Genomic DNA, 19,793 nt, shown 5'->3' with positions numbered 1-19,793 from the left:
TTGATTGATTGATTGATTGATTGATTGACACCTCTCTCATTTGGAGGGGCTTGCTGTCCTTGAAGTCATCTTAACCCTCCTAACTAGCAAAAAGCCTCACATAGACTTCAGTAGGATTACCCTCCATTGAAACTTCCTCACCCATAAAAAGATGTTTATCTCTGTGGGTTTCATGGATTTGCCCTAAAAACATCTTGATTTCGCAGACTATCATAGGTTAAAGGTGTGAACAATGTGCAGGTGGACCGTTTTCTCATCCGGTTACTGGCTGCCTCCCAGTGTTCCAAACCCCACTAGTTAATGTGAAAACACAGTGAGCCCAGAGATTTCAAGGTTCACAATTCCATGCTTTAGTAACAAACTCTGTTGAGGTTTTCTGTTTGCATTCTGGTACTTGGAGTCCTGCTTTTATAAAGGGATTCAAGGAATTCAAGTACCAGAATGTGAGAACACTCTGGCCTGGATAAACTTCTCACACTTGGAATTTGGTATTTTGGGAGTTCTGCCAAGGTGCCAACAAAATAGTGGCTCCCTAACTTAGGGTTGATCGAGTTCCCAGGGGCACCCTCACATTGCGGCCACTGTCAGGCAGCACCCTCACATTGCAGCCATGGTCCAGATGCACCACCCAGAAAAGGACTAGAAAAAATGAATTCCAAACATATGTGGTTTTATGAGTTGTACATTTTTGACATCTGTCAAACACTCATGTTGTCTATCAGATACTTAGTGTGGGCTTTGCAGCCCACCTTTCAGCCTCTAGCTTTTGTTGACAAAGATGTTTCAGCCATTAGCTTGAGACTGTCACTCGCACCTTGGCTCGGTGTAGAGAGATATCACTCTCATCTGATGGTAGGGTGTAGCTTTCCACCTCATGTGGAGCGCTTGCAGTCAACTGTTTTACAGCTCAGTAGTCGATAATCATCACACATGAAATTGTTTCTGTCATGCACATGTTCCTTAGATAAAACCTTTTGTTAATTTATCAGTGTTGTTTTAAAAAAGGACTAGTGTGCGAGCCTTACTTTAAACTGACTGGTGAGTTTTAACGGGGTAAACCCTAAAAACTATCTGACCTGGGTCAGTCAATCAGGTACGTATGAGGTGGTCAGAGTCTATTTCTTTTCAAAGCATCAAATGTCACATACACATTATATATCTCAAATTATAAACAGTCCATAGGTATAGTGCATATTTTATTTTAGCACATAGTTTAACGGATACTTAGTATCAATCAATAAGTTCCGGAAAGTGTTGAATCAAACTGTTTATAATTTGAGATATATAATGTGTATGTGGCATTTGATGCTTTGAAAAGAAATAGACTCTGACCACCTCATACGTACCTGACTTAATTTAAAGTGACAGCCTATTGTGTTGTTCAGTTCGGCATAAATGGCTCCAAGATTGCAACCCCCTGAAGTGTGGTGAGACCAATAACACAAGCTATGATCTTGAAAGACTCGGGGGCAGCTATCTTTGGACAGACTGCTCATTCCATGCCAGACAGATTGAATATAAGTGGCTCCCTTGCTTCTCGATCCTTGTTTTCTCCGTTCTCCCTTCCCTCCTGTGCGCCTCCTCGTTTAAACATCCCCCTTTTTTCGTGCTCTGTGTTCCAGCTGTCTCATTTTGCCTCTCATTAGGTTTTTTTTTTTTTAGCAGGGAATACGCTTGGAAAACATGTGATGGTATTATAGGGCAGAGCGGCCAACTAGACAGGTTTGCTGATAATCATGAACTTGTGTCCTAAACACCACACCAAGGGGGATATTTACGAGTACTTATCCCCGATTTATCTCCACCTTAACGCATCAAAAGTGGAGATAGATTTAACACCTCATTCACAAGCTGATGCAAACTGCAGACATCACCAGCATTCCCGCTATAACTGCCCCAAAATGTATCTCCACAGTGGACACCATCAATTAACCCTAATGAGATGCAGAGTAGGCATTCCCGTGCAAAAACATACGAAAAAACCACAACACCACTTTCACAATGAACTGCCAGATCTGCGATGCAAACCAAAAACAGGCGATAAGCCGCGGTAGCAGCAGGGGACGTGTGTGTGCGCCCCCTGTTGGCCCTTGACCAGGAGTGTCACCGTGAGGTCCGTTAGTGGCATGCATGGATGTTTAAAACAGGAGGTAGTAGAACACACACAGCAAAACAAGATGTAAACAATAAAAAAATGTGTGGCGTGCTTCAGAAGTGTCACTCACTGATCTAGGAGTGTTAAATAACTAAGAAAAAATGTAAGCGTTTGGGATCTAGATGATTGTTGTCATTATGTCACAAAGCGCCTTGTGACATAATGACTACAATCATCTAGATCCCACACCCGTGCTGTGGTGGGTTATTGTTGTGCTCAGAAGGACGCCCCCCAAGTTGGGTGATGCTTCCATTTTTAGGTCTCGCCTGAGCCAGCGTGCATGCGCTGCTCTGCAAAACTTTAAGTAAGGGCTTTTGAAATCTAAACACACGCTTGTGTGTGTGCTTTTTTTCCCCTAACTTGAAATTGGCTTGTGCATGCATGTTTACTAAACAAACAGCACACAATTGGTCTAAAGCGGGTGATTGTCCGGCCTTCTTTGTTTGGTGGCCTAGGGTACTTGGGAGTGAGTATTAATGCCATCTGTTTTCAATTATCGCGTTGGCGTTAATTGTAAACAGATGGTCCTCGCGTTTTTTTCCTTGTGTTTCCTATTTTACTTTGGCAATCTGTTCAGGCAAATGTCACTAATATTAGCACATGTGCAGATTATTCTTTTCTACTCCAACCAACCCTTTTATTTCACTACATTAGGATGATGATAGAGTGTTGAAAAAACATCACTTTCCTAGCCTGCAGCATGAGCGCGAGCATGCCCCTAAGGTCCGTGACCTCTTAGCTTGTGTTGTTCTTTTGTCGTTGAGGCCCCAGACCAGTTATCCGACTAACTCTTGGAAAAGACTCGAACACAGTTCCAAAGTCGACAGCTGTATATGTTACTCCACATACTAATTATTTACGGCCCTGCCTCTTCTCTCTGACTTCCACTGCCCTCCCTCCCCCTTCTACCCCTGGCCTCCTGTCAATGCCGTGGGGTAGCCTAATATGCAGACACGCACATTGCATGCCTCCTTCCGTGAGAGCTTTGAGTGAAAGCTCAGTTACATTTATGCTAATTGTTTTGCAGATCTACTTTGTTTAACAATACAAACAGAAACATAGGGAGTGCAATTCTGTTAATCTCTGCATATTTTTGTTCAGTTTTCGTTCGTGTAAGAGTAGTAGTACAGCAATTTATCTTGGGGGTTAGTTGTTTTCAGAGCATGTCACTTAATAACAATGTGTCTGGACTCGGAAACGCTGAATGGAAATTTGAGACCCTCTCTAGAAGCCAGGCGTAAAAAATGGTTTGAAGTAAAGTGTCTTAATTGTAGATAGCTTGAGGGAAAGGTTCATAAATTCAAACAGGGATATCTCCTTATATTTTAATATAGCGTCCAGATAGATTAGTGTACTATAAAAAGCAAGCAGTCCTCCTTCAGTTTCTAGCTGTTTATACTGCTATACTGCCTCTCTGTATGCAAACGCCAGGGTGGGGATTACTCAGTGCACCACAGCATCCACTCAGCACAACCACAGCATCACTCAGTGAAACCACAGCATCACTCAGCAAAACCACAGCATCACTCAGCACACCACAGCATCACTCAGCACACCACAGCATCACTCAGCGAAACCACAGCATCACTCACCGCGCCACAGCATCACTCAGCGCAACCACAGCATCACTCAGCACACCACAGCATCACTCAGCACACCGCATCATCACTCAGCGCAACCACATCATCACTCAGTGCAACCACAGTATCACTAAGCACAACCACAGCATCACTCAGCGCACCCCAGCATCACTCATCATGACCACTGCATCTCAGTGCCACATAATTACACACCACATAATTACACTCTACTCAATGCAACATAAATACACTCAACATAATCAGTCAGTAACACATAATTACACGTCACATAATTACACACTATTCAATGCAACATAAATACACTCCACAACCATCACTCAGGGGAACCACAGCATCACCCAGCACTACCACAGCATCACCCAGCACCACAACAGCATCACTCAGCAGCATCACTCAGCGCACCACAGCATCACTCAGCCGCACCACAGCATCACTCAGCCGCACCTCAGCATCACTCAACCGCACCACAGCATCACTCAGCGCAACAAAATCATCACTCAGCGCAACCACAGTATCACTAAGCACAACCACAGCATCACTCAGCACACCACAGCATCACTCAGCACAACACAGCATCACTCGGCGAAACCACAGCATCACTCACCGCGCCACAGCATCACTCAGCGCAACCACAGCATCACTCAGCGCACCACAGATTCACTCAGCACACCATATCATCACTCAGCGAAACCACATCATCACTCAGCGCAACCACAGTATCACTAAGCATAACCACAGCATCACTCAGCGCACCCCAGCATCACTCATCATGACCACTGCATCTCAGTGCCACATAATTACACACCACATAATTACACTCTACTCAATGCAACATAAATACATTCAACATACTATCGGTCAGTACCACATAATTACACGTCACATAATTACACACTATTCAATGCAACATAAATACACTCCACAACCACAGCATCACTCAGCGCACCCCAGCATCACTCATCATGACCACCGCATCTCAGTGACACATAATTACACACCACATAATTAAACTCTACTCAATGCAACATAAATACACTCAACATAATATCAGTCAGTATCACATAATTACATGTCACATAATTACACACGATTCAATGCAACATAAATACACTCCACAACCATCACTCAGGGGAACCACAGCATCACCCAGCACCACCACAGCATCATCCAGCACCAAAACAGCATCACTCAGCACCATCACTCAGTGCACCACAGCATCACTGAGCAGCACCACAGCATCACTCAGCCGCACCACAGAATCACTCAGCCGCACCACAGCATCACTAAGCCGCACCACAGCATCACTCAGCGGCACCACAGCATCACTCAGCGCAACCACAGCATCACTCAGCGCAACCACAGCATCACTCAGCGCAACCACAGCATCACTCAGCGCAACCACAGCATTACTCAGCGCAACCACAGCATCACTCAGCGCAAACACAGCATCACAAACCGCAACCACAGTATCATTAAGCACAACCACAGCATCACTCAGTGCACCACAGCATCACTCATCATGACCACTGCATCTCAGTGCCACATAATTACACACCACACTCTACTCAATGCAACATAAATATACTCAACATAATATCAGTCAGTACCACATAATTACACTTCACATAATTACACACTATTCAATGCAACATAAATACACTCCACATAATAACACTGTGCCACATAATTACACGCCACATAATTACACTCTACGCAATGCAACATAAATACTCTCCACATAATACCACCCAGTGTGACATAGTTACACGCCACATAATTACTATATATTCAATGCAACATAAATACACCCCACATACCACTAAGTGCCACATAATTACAATGGAGACAAAGAAGGGTACGCAGTTCCCCAGGGCAAGAGGGGGTGTGTGGGTTTTTTGTATGTTCCAGGAGACTATAATGGGGATGAGGCACCCGGAGAGTTAACTGGGGTACGGAAAGGGGAGGGGGAATCCTCCCTGTCGGGACCTAAAACCCTCACACACCTAGCAAGCTAGGTGTCATGCTTCATCATACGGGTTTTTGCTTCTCGTCAAGCTGGCGGTGCAATTCCTGACGGGCACCCAGATTGGGCTCTTTGCAGGAGATCTTTTGTCCCTGCCAGTTGGTGCATGCGGGTATGAGGGTTCTAGGAAAGGCGGGGTGTAGATGTGCGCAGTGATGGTGGTGATGGTTAAAAAAAGTTAGGTAATCCACTGACTATTTTATTGGCGTGGTTAGCTACTTTATTAAAAATTAAAGGTGAGGTGGACCTCCTAGTGCAAATATCCAGGACGGTCTACTCTACCAAGTGAGAAGATTTGTGTATGGTCAACATGTTTCTTGCTAGTGTTCCTAGGGATACAATGCAATTCGTCAGGACCAGGTAAAAAACTAAACACTATCTACACATTGTGGATGGCACAACAGTTACCTACTCCACATGGGAATCGGAGGTGGGCCGAAGATCCTACCTCGTCTGAGTGTAATCCTAGTGTGGGGGAAGCTATGCTTCAGCGGTCTCCTCCTGTCCAATTACTAAGTGGTCTAGGTTCGCCGAGTGCTGCACCGTCAACCTACCCAGGCGTTTGACCGACGTTTGGAGCCGGAGCCCCTCGTCGAGCTTGCTAGGTGTGTGAGGGTTTTAGGTCCCGACAGGGAGGATTCCTCCTCCCCTTTCCGTACCCCAGTTAACTCTCCGGATGCCTCATCCCCATTATAGTCTCCTGGAACATACAAAAAACCCACACCCCCCTCTTGCCCTGGGGAACTGCGTACCATTCTTTGTCTCCACAGTACTCGGGCACGTACGCTGGACCCCTCTAACAAGCCCACCCCGTCCGTCTCCTTTGATACAAAAAAAACGCCACATAATTACAAGCCACATAATTACACTCTACTCAATGCAACACAAATACACTCCATATAATACCACTCAGTGCCACATGATTACACACCACATATGTACACTCTACTCAATGCAACATAAATACAATCAACATAATACCACTCAGAACCACATAATTAGACGTCACATAATTACACTGTATTCAATGCAACATAAATACACTCCACATAATACCACTGTGCCACATAATTACGTGCCAGATAATTACACTCTATTCAATGCAACATAAATACACTCCACAAAATACCACTCAGTACCACATAAATACACTCTACTCAATGTGACATGAATACACTCCACATACCATTCAGTGCCACATAATTACACACCACATAATTACTCTACTCAATGTAACATAAATACACTCCACATAATACCACTCAGTGCCACATAATTACACGCCACATAATCACACTCTACTCAATGCAACATAAATACACTCCACATAATACCACTCAGTGGCACGTAATAACACGTGACTACAATTCTTGGGTTTGAATACACGCAACTACGTGACTTTCAAAAAGTTAATATGGTTTGTCAATGTTTATGCGTGCTCCTGGGGCGGCGTCTTCATTCTCGACATCATTAAACCAAATTATTTACTGCACTTCCTGCAAGGAATCTATCCCCCTGGGCACTACTTCTGTCCTTCAAATCAGCTCTTTCAATTAATAATAAAGGTAGGCAAATTGTTGCTGAATGAATATGAATTCATGTATTTTATTCATACATATATATCTTCATTTCATACTTTTTATATGACTCATAGTGTATGAACTATTATATCCAATGCATTTCGGGTATTGTTACCCTTCATCAGGGATTAGTCCTTTAATTAACATGAATATCATGAGGGACTATACACGTAATTCACAGTATTGTGTATATTATACGTTCCATGTCATTGTGGTAGTACTGGTGACCCATGCTGAATGGCGGCTGGTGTTATTTTACATTAAGGTTTGTTAGTTCAAGTGATCAAAATATATGAATGAGAAAATGGTTAATTAACGGTAGCAGCTGATGAAGAACATGGCTGTTAGGATGTCTTCCATTTAGTAAGCGACAGTGATATAGCATACGTTATGGTGCACAAAAAAGGTGAAAAAATAGCCATACTGGAAACTAGAAAATTAGCAGTAGTTAAAACATGGGGAGCGATTATTTCCGTGATGCGGCTGTAAAAATGAACTTTACTGCCTGGGGGGCGGTAAAGTATAGCTCCTTTCCAGGATCCCTTAGATTGGCTATTCATTTTAAAGATACAAATTTCTACCCAATCTGCACTAAGAGAATAAATTATGGTGAGTTTGATGTTGGCTCTAAATGCGATGGCTAATCCTCCACCACTCTTGTCATTCCTATCCACTCTACTCAACTGGTAGTCCTGGGGTATGGCTAAAGCGATCTCTGTTGTAGAAGAGATCTGGCTCTCAAAGTCAAGCAGAGTCCAAATTTCTAAGGCATGTTTAGGGAGGGAATGAGCGTTACAGTATAACCCTCTCATGTTATTGGGATTAAACCTTGGATCAATATTTTCTGGCCTGTTTTTACCCATTGGAGTAAGGGATATACTCTTGAGACTCCCTCTAGTGTCTGCTGTATGGAAAGGGTTAGTATTTAATCCAGAGGGGAGGAAATTGTTTAAGAATGAAGCTCATTACTTGAGTATTGTATGATGGCTATAGGTATGCGGATCACTAGGTGTATGCAGATGAAAAGAATAAAATGTAGGTGGTAACAGGCAGCAGCTGCCAGGCGTGGACGGGCGCAGACTGGCTTGCCTTTGGCGCACATTCGGCGCGCCGCGCCGCTGCGCGCATCCAGACTGCATGCCTGTTTATGAGCCGGTGGGAGTGGGCGTGAGAGATCAGCAGCAACTAGAATGCTGACCTCTGAGTGTGGCTGGAATGGAAGACTAGCGGTACCGTGCATCAGGTATCAGCACAGATTAGCAGGTAAGCAGCGATAGGTTAGAAAGTATAACAAAACAAATATATATCAGAAAGTCGCAAAGAAATATATAAATGATTTTAAAAGCGATGCACCGAGGAGAGGCGTCTGACCTTCCCTATGTTACTAAGCGGCAGCGCGTCCAGACTGCACCCCTGTTTATGAACAGTGGAAGTGGGCGTGAGAGATCATCAGCAACTAGAATGCTGACCTCTGAGTGTGGCTGAAAGGAAGACTAGCGGTAACTTGTCCCTCCGCTCAAACAGCACACGCGGCGGCGGACCGAGGACAGTACCGAGCAGCAGGTATAGCAGGTAAGCGGCGATAGGTTAAAAAGTATAACAAACTAAATATATATCAGAAAGTCGCGAAGAAATATATAAACGATTTGCAAAGCTATGCGACGAGGAGAGGCGCCTGACCATCCCTATGTTACTAAGCGGCCTTATACATAATACCACTTAGTATCACATAATTACACTCCATGTAATTACACTCGACTCAATGCAACGTAAATACACTCCACATAATGACCACTCAGTACCACATAATCACATTTCACAATTACTATATTCAGTGCAACATAAATACACTCCACATATTACCACTCAGTGCCACATAATTATACACAGCTAAGTATCACCTAAGCATCACGTCAGTCTGCCTTCGGAATCTGGCATCTGTTGATTCTCCCCTAGCAGTCCACTGCTCGTGTTCAAATTAAATTACTGTTTTCCAATCTCCACTCCCCCGTTATTTATGTCCCGCTCAACATCTGAGGGACTGCATTCCTTTCCAACTTTAACACCTGAAAGCCTCGACAAACTGGCTCACCAAGTGAAGTCGGGGTCCCCTGCGGATCCGCTTTGCTCAGCGGTGTTTAAAGACTTAGCGGTACATGACACCTCACCGTTATGTTCCCTGATTAATACGTCGCTCACTTCCGGCGTAGTCCCACTAAAGTGGAAACAAGCTGTGGTTCGTCCTATCCTTAAAAAACCTAATTTGGATGGCAGCAAGCCTGAGAGTTATCGGCCAATCTCTCTCTTACCATGGCCTGCTAAGGTGACTGAGGCGCATGTCAACGCGGTCCTCTCGGAACACCTACTTCATGCCGACGTCCTCGATGTGACGCAGAATGGATTTAGAGCCGGTCACAGCACGGAGACGGCTCTGCTGTATATGGTGGAGCATCTTCGCTCCGTGCTTGATGCGGGTCAAAAGGCGGCGCTGGTGTTATTAGATCTGAGCGCCGCCTTTGACACCGTATCGCACCCTATCCTTCTGCGTCGCCTAGAGGAAGTCGGTGTCACAGGCATCGCTCTCCAGTGGTTCCGGTCTTTTTTAGCCAATCGGACCTTTAGCGTGACCGTCCCGCCGTACCAGTCCAAATACCATCCTTTGGACCTGGGGGTTCCTCAAGGCTCCTCGCTGAGTCCTACGTTGTTCAATCTCTACGTAAGGCCGCTAGCTGAGGTTGTCAGGCAATGGGGTATGACAATGGTGTCATACGCCGATGACACCCAGCTAGCGGTTACGATCAGCGGGGATGCCGATGTTGATGCCCCCAGATTCCAACAAGGACTGCAGGCGGTCGCTGACTGGATGACGTCCAACTGTCTCCAGTTGAACGCTAGCAAGACCGAGGTCATGATTTTTGGCAAACAACCGGAATGCTGGGGAGAGAGATGGTGGCCAGGGGATTTGGGTCCGACTCCCATCCCAGTTGCCGAGCTTAAAAACCTCGGGGTCTGGCTGGACCCGTCCCTGACTTTCGCCTGCCATACCAAGCGCACGGCGGCCTGTTGCTTCGGTATCCTGCGCGGGTTACGTCCAGTGCTCAAGTTCTTTGATGCCTCCACTAGGCAGCTCATGATCCAAGCCACTGTCATCTCTAGGCTGGATTACGCGAGCTCCCTATTGGTAGGTCTGAACCAGGCTGAGATTGGACGCCTGCAACGGATCCAGAACGCAGCAGCAAGATCGGTGGTAGGATTACCTAGATCCTGCCCTACTTCCAGTACTCTGCGCTCATTGCACTGGCTCCCGGTGGCCCAGCGGATCCAGTTTAAGGTCCTCTGTGTCGCCTATAAGATTCTGAAGGGGTCCCCAGCTGTGATTCTGTCGACACTTTTGGCCCACTACATCCCAGCCCGAGCTTTAAGATCCGCTGATCTAGAACTGGCTGTTGTTCCGCGCTTTAAGCGGAGCAGAGCTGGCGGGCGCTCCTTTAGAGTTCGAGCAGCGATGCTTTGGAACTCCCTTCCCCCGGCGATTCGTGCTCTTGGGGATCTGCTTTCCTTTCGCCGTGCGGTGAAAACTTTTTTATTCCCTTAGTTTAATTTTGTCTGATTATTGTTTCGTTGTGTTGTGCAGCTGCCTTGTCGGGCGCCAGGACGCTCCTTGGCTGGAGCATCTGTGCGCCTAATAAAAACGCATAACATAACATAACTTATGTCCTGTGTTCGGTTGTGCAAATGTTGGTGTTTGTACCACATTGTGTTAGATGTTGGGGTGCTCTGCTTCCTACGTGTGTGTGCTGCCTTGTATGTGCGATGTCCCTTCCGCTCTGATTTGGCTCACCCTTCTCCCTTTCAGGCAGTATGGTTTTCACTTCTGTGCTTGTTCAGTGGTGTGATATTGCCGGGTGGTGTGACTTGTGCTCCTGGTTGGTGTTGTTACTCTTGGCCATGGTTTGTCTGCAGTTGTGCTAGGCTTAATTGTGCATGTGTGCCATTGTGCCAATCTCCCCCGTCCCCCCGTCCCCCAATCCCTGCTGGTTGCTCTCCCTGTTGCTGTTGTGTCTGTTGTTTTGGGCAGTTTCCGGTCCCTCCACCATCTCCAAACTGATGTGGTAATCACCATTTCTTCCATGTCATCCAGCTCCTGGTGTGGCGCCGGAATCTCACCTCCAGTGTGTATTGCTGCCTTCTTGTTGTTGGCGTGTTTCTGTCTGTTTGTGCCTTTCGCATCATTCCGGATGTTTTGGTTTTCTTCCATTATCCTCCTCCGCTCTCAGGGTGCATTCACCTTGTCCAAGATGGCCTGCCATGCAATGTTTTGTTGCCAATGGGGCTTGTGGGGTTGTTTAGTGGCTCGGCTTTCCTCCATTGTGCTCGGCTGTTGTTTTCTGTTAGGTTTGTCTTGCTTTTTCAGGCTTTTGTTGTGCTTTTTCCCACCTGCCATGTGTGTCACGGGCCTGGCGGTGCTTATCCCTGCTTTCCTCATCGCAAATGGGCTCATCATACTTTTTTGTGTTGCGATTTGTGTTTTTATCTCAGTCGAGGTGGTTGTATCGCGGACATTGGCTGCGGTTTCGGCAGACAATCGGATGGTAACGCTTTGTTGTGAATTCCACGTTGACACTGGGTTATTTTCCCGCGATAGGATGCAATGTGTAAAGTTGCGTTAGCATTTTTTGGTGATGTTTAGCACACGTTCTTGTGAATATCCCCCCAAGAGTGAAGAAGATAATTTTGTCTACATTAACAGACATCCAAGTGACCTTTGTATTTCAAACAGTCAGACTTTTAGTATATAGAATAATTGTTGAATTACACTTGTGCATATGGAGATGGGTTGTTATAGCCCCTTTAGTGAAACACTTTGACCATGAATATGAATTAGATAGTAATGGAGGAAATGTACTGTTACCTTGCGGTGAATCCACATTACAACAGGAATGTGGAATTACTTGTGTTGCCGATTTAGTTTTTTCCCTCTGAAATTTAACACATACAATTACCTCCAGTTCTGAGCAGACTGTAATTGTATGTGGGAACGTTTGGGAGGGGCTGGGTGTGAGAATGAGGGAGGAGGGGAGAGAAGGGAGTGTTTGGCAGGGTGTAGCATTGTGTGCAACACCTAGCAGAAACAAATGGGAAATTAGCCTTCATGGCTGCTCCTGCAGCCAAAGTCTTGTGCGATTTTTCTAAACTGGAATTACAGACTGGAAAAATCCAGTATCCTTCTTCCCCACTCCCGAAATCAACAGGAGTGGAAAAACATACCAACCCAGAATTAGGCAGAGCGAAATTTCATGCAGTTATTTCGCTCTGACTGACTTTTTATTAGGATCTAAGTAGGCTCCAATATCAGAACAACTTAAGTTGGTTTAATCCTAACCATTTGACCCTCGGACTTCCATGTTGAAATATAATGTGTGCTCTCTGCACACAGAGACAATAGACAATGGGTGTACTGTGCCTGATGATCCATGAACACATGCAGAAGCTGTAGGCAGAGGTGGTAGTTAGCGTGGCTGCATAGCCCGGGCCAGCAGCCACATTGCCTTGATTCTGTAGCATGCAGGAATAGCAGCTACTCTCAACTAGCTGACCTGAAAGGGTACGCACGATCCCTTCCCTCCCGTTCTCACCACTGCTGTTGAAAATAGTTGGGGTATGCCAGACAACAGGAAGTTGATCCTCCCAGCCTTGGAATTAAATGCACCAGCCAGAGTACCACAGCAACACTCTTGGTAAATAAATGGACTTTCAACCCTCCTAATACGACTGTTGGATCATGGGTCGTGATAGTTTGTCCTATCAGCTAAATGGAAGTCTCTCTGCAGGCTAAATTTGGATGCACCATGCATAGGATTGACAGTACCTCTCCTGACTGAGTTCCTCTTTTGTCAGCGTGATAATGCATGTTTTGAAAATACTGATCTCCTATAGCAATGTAAAAGCAGAGTTTTTTTGAGAATGCTCAATGCAGGAAATAATGTCAAAATTGATGTAAAACATTAGTCAGACGAAGTATTTGCTTGTGTGATGGAAACTGCAAATTGAATGTACTGATTGCGGTGGTACTAACAGATGTTACACCAAGATAAGACAAAGAGGCAAATTCACCCCATCAGGATTCGCCCCTTGCCGATGCTCTGTGCTTGCTCTTTTCTGTAACAGGTGCATTGATGATGTTCAGTCTTACCAGCTAGAAAGTCATTCTATAAAGAGGCTCACCACACACATCGAGTTGCGGCAACAATGGTCCCTGTCTGGTGACTGACCTCTTGAAGCAACAAGAGTAAGTGGTGGTGATTAAGGTACCGTTGGGCGAAAGGAGGGAATTTTTAGATGAAAGGTATTAAGGGGTAAGGAAGGACAGAAGGTGTGGTAGGTGGTAGTTTAGAAGAGTGGCAAGAAAGGAGGTGAATATGTAAATATAGAGAAGGAGTTAAAGTTAGAAAAAGCATAAAAAGATATATTAATAATTATAACTCATACAGCTTTCTGTGCGTACTGCTGGGTACACATTTTCCTCTTTGTGAAACCAGACTGAGGAGTACTCTTACACCAGCACATTTCAGATTTTTTCCCGTAACCTTGAAAATTGGGTCAGAAGTAGAAAGTGTATTCTGTCTTCCAGTTCTTGTAGTAATATACATAGAATTTGTTAGGCATGTGCGTATATTTGAGGATAATGTACAGAGTAGTTGCTGGAGTGATGGGATCCTAACTCCTCCAACAATTTCCACACATATATACATTTTCGAGACAAATACAACGAAAAGTAAGGTCATGGGATAGAAACCGAAACTCAAAGCAGTGGGAGTATGCAGATGCGCAGCTTTCTAGTGCGTAATGTGCCGGAAGACCTTGAAACTAAGATACTTGATGTAAGCTTCATTTGCTGAGCTAACAGGATTCTGAAACTTCTTGTTGAATGCCAGGAGCGAAAATGATGTTGTGCACGCCCAAAGCTACAAGATCTAAGCCGTGGCATAAAAATTAATGTGAAATAACGTACAATTTGAAAGATGGTTTGTGGTAAAAGTCTCAAAGTTGCTAATCTTGTCAGTGGCGTAAATTAGAAGGCTATTTCTTGGTTGGATCTCTATTCGTATCCGTTGAGATTACAGGCATTACGAGATTCCAGGTGCAATGAGTCCTCATCATTCATTTCTTCTACAGGAGATTGACTCTACAAGCACTTCCACACCTGTGCTCTATTGCTGATTCTTACTCACTTCCACCGAAGATCTCTGAATTTCATACCTTTATGTGCAGGTTTATTCAAACCGCTAGTCTTGCAGTATCTGCTACTGTAACGTAAATATCAAACTTTTTGCCTCCTTTATTTAGCTCCAATTCATAATGTTTGTTTTCAGTAGTGTTTTACCCCGATTCCTGGAAATTTGAGAATAACTCAAAACTATGTCACTCAAAACTCTGCTAATAGTGCTTTGTACTATTAATGCTAGCTATGCATGGCTATAAATTCTCCAATTTGGTGGTACTTAAGCTCCAGTGTAGTGTACCGGCCATGTTGCTCCTGGTCTACCTAGCCGGGTAATGTAATTTATATGTTTTAGTGCGCCATTGAACCAGAGCGCATGCTCCTGGTAAGTTAGTGGAATTTCTATATCCTCGAAGGGAATGTATTCCATTGGTGGTTCATCTTCCTTGTAAAAGTGAAACATTTGTGTTACTGGATTTGCTTCAGGGAAGATTATCCATGAATAGAATACCTCTGTCTGATGATATTTGTGTGCCTCTATCACGGATTTACTAGCCGGATTTACTGCAGCTCCACCATTCTCGGTGTCGCTATCCGTCAATCAATCAATCAATCAATCGGGACATTTGTTGAGCGCGCTACATACCCGTGAGGGTCTCAAGGTGCGGGGGGGTGCTGCTACTGATCGAACAGCCAGGTCTCGAGAAGTCGTCTGAAGGAGGTTAGGAGGTGGGAGGAGGATCTGCTGCCGGCGCTTGTTCTTCGGATGCGTGGCACTGGGGCGAGGGCGAGGCCGGCGGAGCGGAGCTTGCGGGTAGGGGCGTAGAAGTAGTTTGTTGAGGTACGCTGGGCCAGCGTTGTGGAGGGCCTTGTGTGCGTGGATGTGGAGCTTGAAGGTGATCCTCTTGTTGACGGGGAGTCAGTGTAGGTCTCTCATGTAGGGTGTGATGTGGCTGTGGTGGGGGATGTCGAGGATCAGTCGTGTCGAGGCGTTCTGGATGCGTTGCAGCCGTCTCAGGAGCTTGTTTGACGTTCCTGCATAGAGGGCATTTCCGTATTCCAGCCTACTGTAGACGAGGGCCTGGGCTACTGTTCTTCTCGTTTCGGTGGGGATCCACTTGAAGATTCTGCGGAGCATTCGTAGGGTGTTGAAGCAGGATGAGGAGACAGCGTTTACCTGTTTGGTCATTGAGAGGGTGGAGTCGAAGATGAACCCCAGGTTGCGTCTAGGATGACCCCCAGGTTGCGTGCGCGTTCAGTGGGTGTCGGGGCTGTTCCCAGGGCAGTCGGCCATCAGGAGTCGTCCCATGCTGAAGGGGTGGAGCTGAGGATGAGGATCTCCGTCTTTTCCGAGTTCAGCTTCAGCTTGCTGTTTCTCATCCATTCGGCGACGGCCTTCATTCCTTCGTGGAGGTTGGTTTTGGCGGTGTGAGGGTCTTTGGTGAGGGAGATGATCAGCTAGGTGTCGTCGGCATAGGAGATGATGTTGAGGTTATGCTGGCTTGCGACGTAGGCGAAGGGTGCCATGTATATGTTGAAAAGTGTTGGGCTGAGGAAGAAGCCCTGGGGTACACCGCAGATGATCTCGGTGGCGGTGGAGCTGAAGGTGGAGAGGCGGACGCTCTGTGTTCTGCCGGAGAGGAAGGATGTGGTCCAGTCCAGGGCCTTCTCTTGGATGCTGGCATTGTGTAGGCGTGTTCGTAGTGTCTGGTGGCAGACCGTGTCGAAGGCGGCTGACAGGTCCAGGAGTATGAGGGTTGCTGTTTCTCCATTGTCGATTAGGGTCCTGATGTCGTCGGTGGCGGCGATGAGAGCGGTTTCGGTGCTATAGTTGCTGCGGAAACCAGACTGGGATGGGTCCAGGATGTTGTTGTCCTCGAGGTAGCGGGTCAGTTGCTTCTTGACGATTTTCTCGGTGACCTTCGCCGGGAGATGGGACGGAAGTTCTTGAGGTCCTTGGGGTCCGCCTTGTTTTTTTTTGAGTAAGACGTTGATCTCGACCATTTTGTTGACTGAAAGTTTGCGGAGCAAGTTTCAAGGAAACAAAGATAAGGTGCACAGTATTTTGGAACTCTATTTCCTTTAACGTTGAAAAACCCCAAAACTAATACATAGGATGTTTGTCCTACTCAGCTATGGCGGATATTATACTTTTATCCACTCCAGACATCTATTGGAGTATTTACAGAAAAGGGTCTCTGAGAAAAGCACGACTGAGTTACTTTAGTATCTAGCGTTAAATTAGTGCACCAAACGTTGGGCGGCATGTAGTGTAGTTCCTATATTCCCAATAGGCTCTGCGCATTGGAATAATATATCCTATAGATTTGACATAGGACTGAGGTCAACTAGATCTCTATCGAACATACTAAACTTAATTGTGTGTGTGCCAGCTAACTCAGAGGTCACTAGAAACTTTCTCGAATACACAAGAAGGGATTAGTTTCTGACAACCGCATAAACATGACAACTTTGTTCCCAAGAATAAGAATATATCTCTCAGAGTCGCAGAAACAATAGATAAGTATTTCACCTGGTCAATCGTGCATGCTTCGTTTCTATAGAGTTGCAGAGAAATAGAGGGATGGGCGTTTTTAATAAAAGGTTTATTGAACAGTCTTCTTTCTCATACAAGAGAGGTGAACTGCTACAATCGTTATGCAGGTGGAGGAACATGGCGGCGGGCTGGTGCCGGTTGCGGGAGCTCCGGGATCAGTGAGCCACAAGAATGCAGTATACGGCGTTTTTTTCTTTGAGCTGACTGAAGTACAGTGCCCGGTAAGAGTGTGGTGTTCTACTAGCAATTGCTAGGAAATATTAAATTTTTCAATCCCGGCTTTTCTGTTTTGTTTGTTTTTTCACTGCTGGGAATTGAGGCCAGGACTCTCCGTCACGGTAGCTGAGGATTGCATGGGGCCGGAGGCGCAGTTACCAGCATACTGCAGCTACGGAGGGCATCGCTCCAGGCTCTGGCTGCGGTTCCAGGCTGCCACAGCGAGAGTTTGTTTCGAGGCACGGAGGCAGTTTGTGTTGGGACACCGCGACGTGTAGCCATGGTAGGGCACGACACAGCACAGCATCACTCTGTCCCACGTTGCAATTTGGTAAGATGGATGTTGGTGGGAAGTGAGTGCTGGCGTATGGATTCTGACAAACAAAACAAGAGAGGAGTACCATCAGAAGTAGCTTAGATAAAGCGGTCTGAATGGAATGAATGAGAAGAAAAAGAAGAGAGTCCTTCCTTTTTAAGAAACCCCTCACTCACCGACCTAGTCGGTGACATGCTTCATCATCGGGGTCCACCCTGACAGCCGAGTGCCATCAGGGTGTGCTGCGACACCTGGACTACAGTGGAGCGGGTATTTTGTGTGTGAAGTAAAAAAATGTTAAAAATTGTCCTGGTATACTTGTGTAGAAAGTTTTATTATCAAGAACTGGACAATATTAAAAATATGTGTGTGGATACGTTTAGGTATTATGACCGTGTGTATCTCTTATGTGTGAGGTCTACATGTTTCAACCCGTTTGGTGGAAAAGTGCCGGGTTTTCGTCAGGACCAAGAAGGAAAATGGGTGGTCAGGACACACTAACGCCCTGCCGGTCCCTATTTCCCTGTGCACAACTGACAAAATTGGTCAGAGTGAAAAGGCTCATAAACAACAATGGTTGAGCTAAAAAGCAAAAAGACCTGTAGGAGAAGAAATGTAAAAGGTCATGAGTATGATTAATACAAGCCTGTTACGAGGTGCCAAACTGGTTCTCACGTGTCTTCTGCTGTGTCGTACATTCCATTCAAGGTTATTTGTGATCGGTAGTGATTGGCTATCACTAAAGCTGGCACACTCTACCATTGGTGATGTGCTCGGTGATCACTAAATACTCAATATAGGCATTCAGTCAAATTTAGCACTGAATCGTGCGTGGAAACAAAAACTCACAGTGCCATTAGCGTGAGAGAACAACGCAGTGAATTCTACGTGCTTCACCTATGACTCAGACTTGCACACTCCGGTGATGTAGGTGCGCTAAGTGGTTAGGTGGTTAAATGGTACATTATCATTCAAAGTGGGTAGCACTCAGCACTTCCGAATGCTTGACACGCCTGCTCACGTATAGGTTTGGAGTGAGCACTGATCGACGTGGTGAATTTTGCCCCAACAAACATACACTCACACTCAGCAGTCACACGGATAACTCACACATACGGGCGCACAAGGGGGAAGTAAGGCTTACTCCTATTTAGGATCTTTTGGCATCACGGGGTGGAGGGAAGGTAAAACCATGCTGTCATATTCTGCGAAGGGGAGATTGAAAAGATATCTGTCACGGATTGGGTTTCAGGATACTGAATCCGAGTAGTCAGTATCGGGCTCAGAGTTCTACTTACAGTTCAGTTGGTCTCAAAGTTCTAGGTACCTACTCGCCTCTCCGTGCCTCCCCGTAATGATACAGACGCCGCCGGGATTGTTATAGCGGCAACTGTGCTTCCGGGTTGGGCGTGGCCACGACCATGCGTAATGACGCAAATGTGACTCAGGAGTGGAAAGAGAGAACGGGGCGAGTGCGTCCCGGGCGTTGCTAGGCAATGCCAGGCAGGATTGTTTACGTGAGAGTAAAAAGCAATCCTGAAAAGGGGGTATTTATACAAGAAACAGAGACTGTGAGTACATCAAATTAGGCATAAATCACATATCTCGGGGTTATACAATATGAAAACTAACTAAGCCAGAGGAATTGAAATTAAAGAAGGAGCGTCCCTGGCAATATTGGATGTTACCTTGGTAGGAGGAGCAGAGCAAAAAAAGGGATAGTACAGAGTTGTCAGTTGACAGACCTCGGTGGAAATGGGAAGCTTTACTGTCAGTGGGATTGGTTAATGCTGGACCAAGGAATATTATCGTTCAATCCTGTGACATGTGTGGATAATCTATATATCCATCTTTGCTCTTTTTCGAACAGCCGTTTCTGCATGTTAGGTCCAGCTTTGATTTGTTCGATCATAACCACACACCCAATGACATGTGGTGGACTGTGATCGAACAAATCAAAGCTGGACCTAACATGCAGAAACGGCTGTTCGAAAAAGAGCAAAGATGGATATATAGATTATCCACACATGTCACAGGATTGAACGATAATATTCCTTGGTCCAGCATTAACCAATCCCACTGACAGTAAAGCTTCCCATTTCCACCGAGGTCTGTCAACTGAC

At 45.7% G+C, this 19,793-nt stretch overlaps 2 protein-coding genes across 5 annotated transcripts in view; one reads left to right on the top strand and one right to left on the bottom strand.

Annotated features, from left to right (window-relative positions):
- The window catches only part of LOC144754957 (uncharacterized), a 353,897-nt gene that overhangs the window by 108,725 nt on the left and 225,379 nt on the right, over nucleotides 1-19,793 (bottom strand). The window lies entirely within an intron of this gene.
- The window catches only part of LOC144754956 (uncharacterized), a 250,054-nt gene that overhangs the window by 62,131 nt on the left and 168,130 nt on the right, over nucleotides 1-19,793 (top strand). The window contains exon 1 of one of the 4 annotated variants that reach the window (XM_078643320.1): nucleotides 13,557-13,648. The exons of the other annotated variants lie outside the window; for them this stretch is intronic. The gene's annotated coding sequence lies outside the window, so the exon portion shown is untranslated. Of the gene's footprint in view, nucleotides 1-13,556; nucleotides 13,649-19,793 lie in introns of those variants that run through there. 4 annotated transcript variants of the gene reach the window in all.

The sequence above is a fragment of the Lissotriton helveticus genome, chromosome 5_1 (genome assembly GCF_964261635.1).
Source record: "Lissotriton helveticus chromosome 5_1, aLisHel1.1, whole genome shotgun sequence".
Taxonomy (NCBI): Eukaryota; Metazoa; Chordata; class Amphibia; order Caudata; family Salamandridae; genus Lissotriton; species Lissotriton helveticus.
This window is presented reverse-complemented; position numbering and strand designations above follow the sequence as displayed.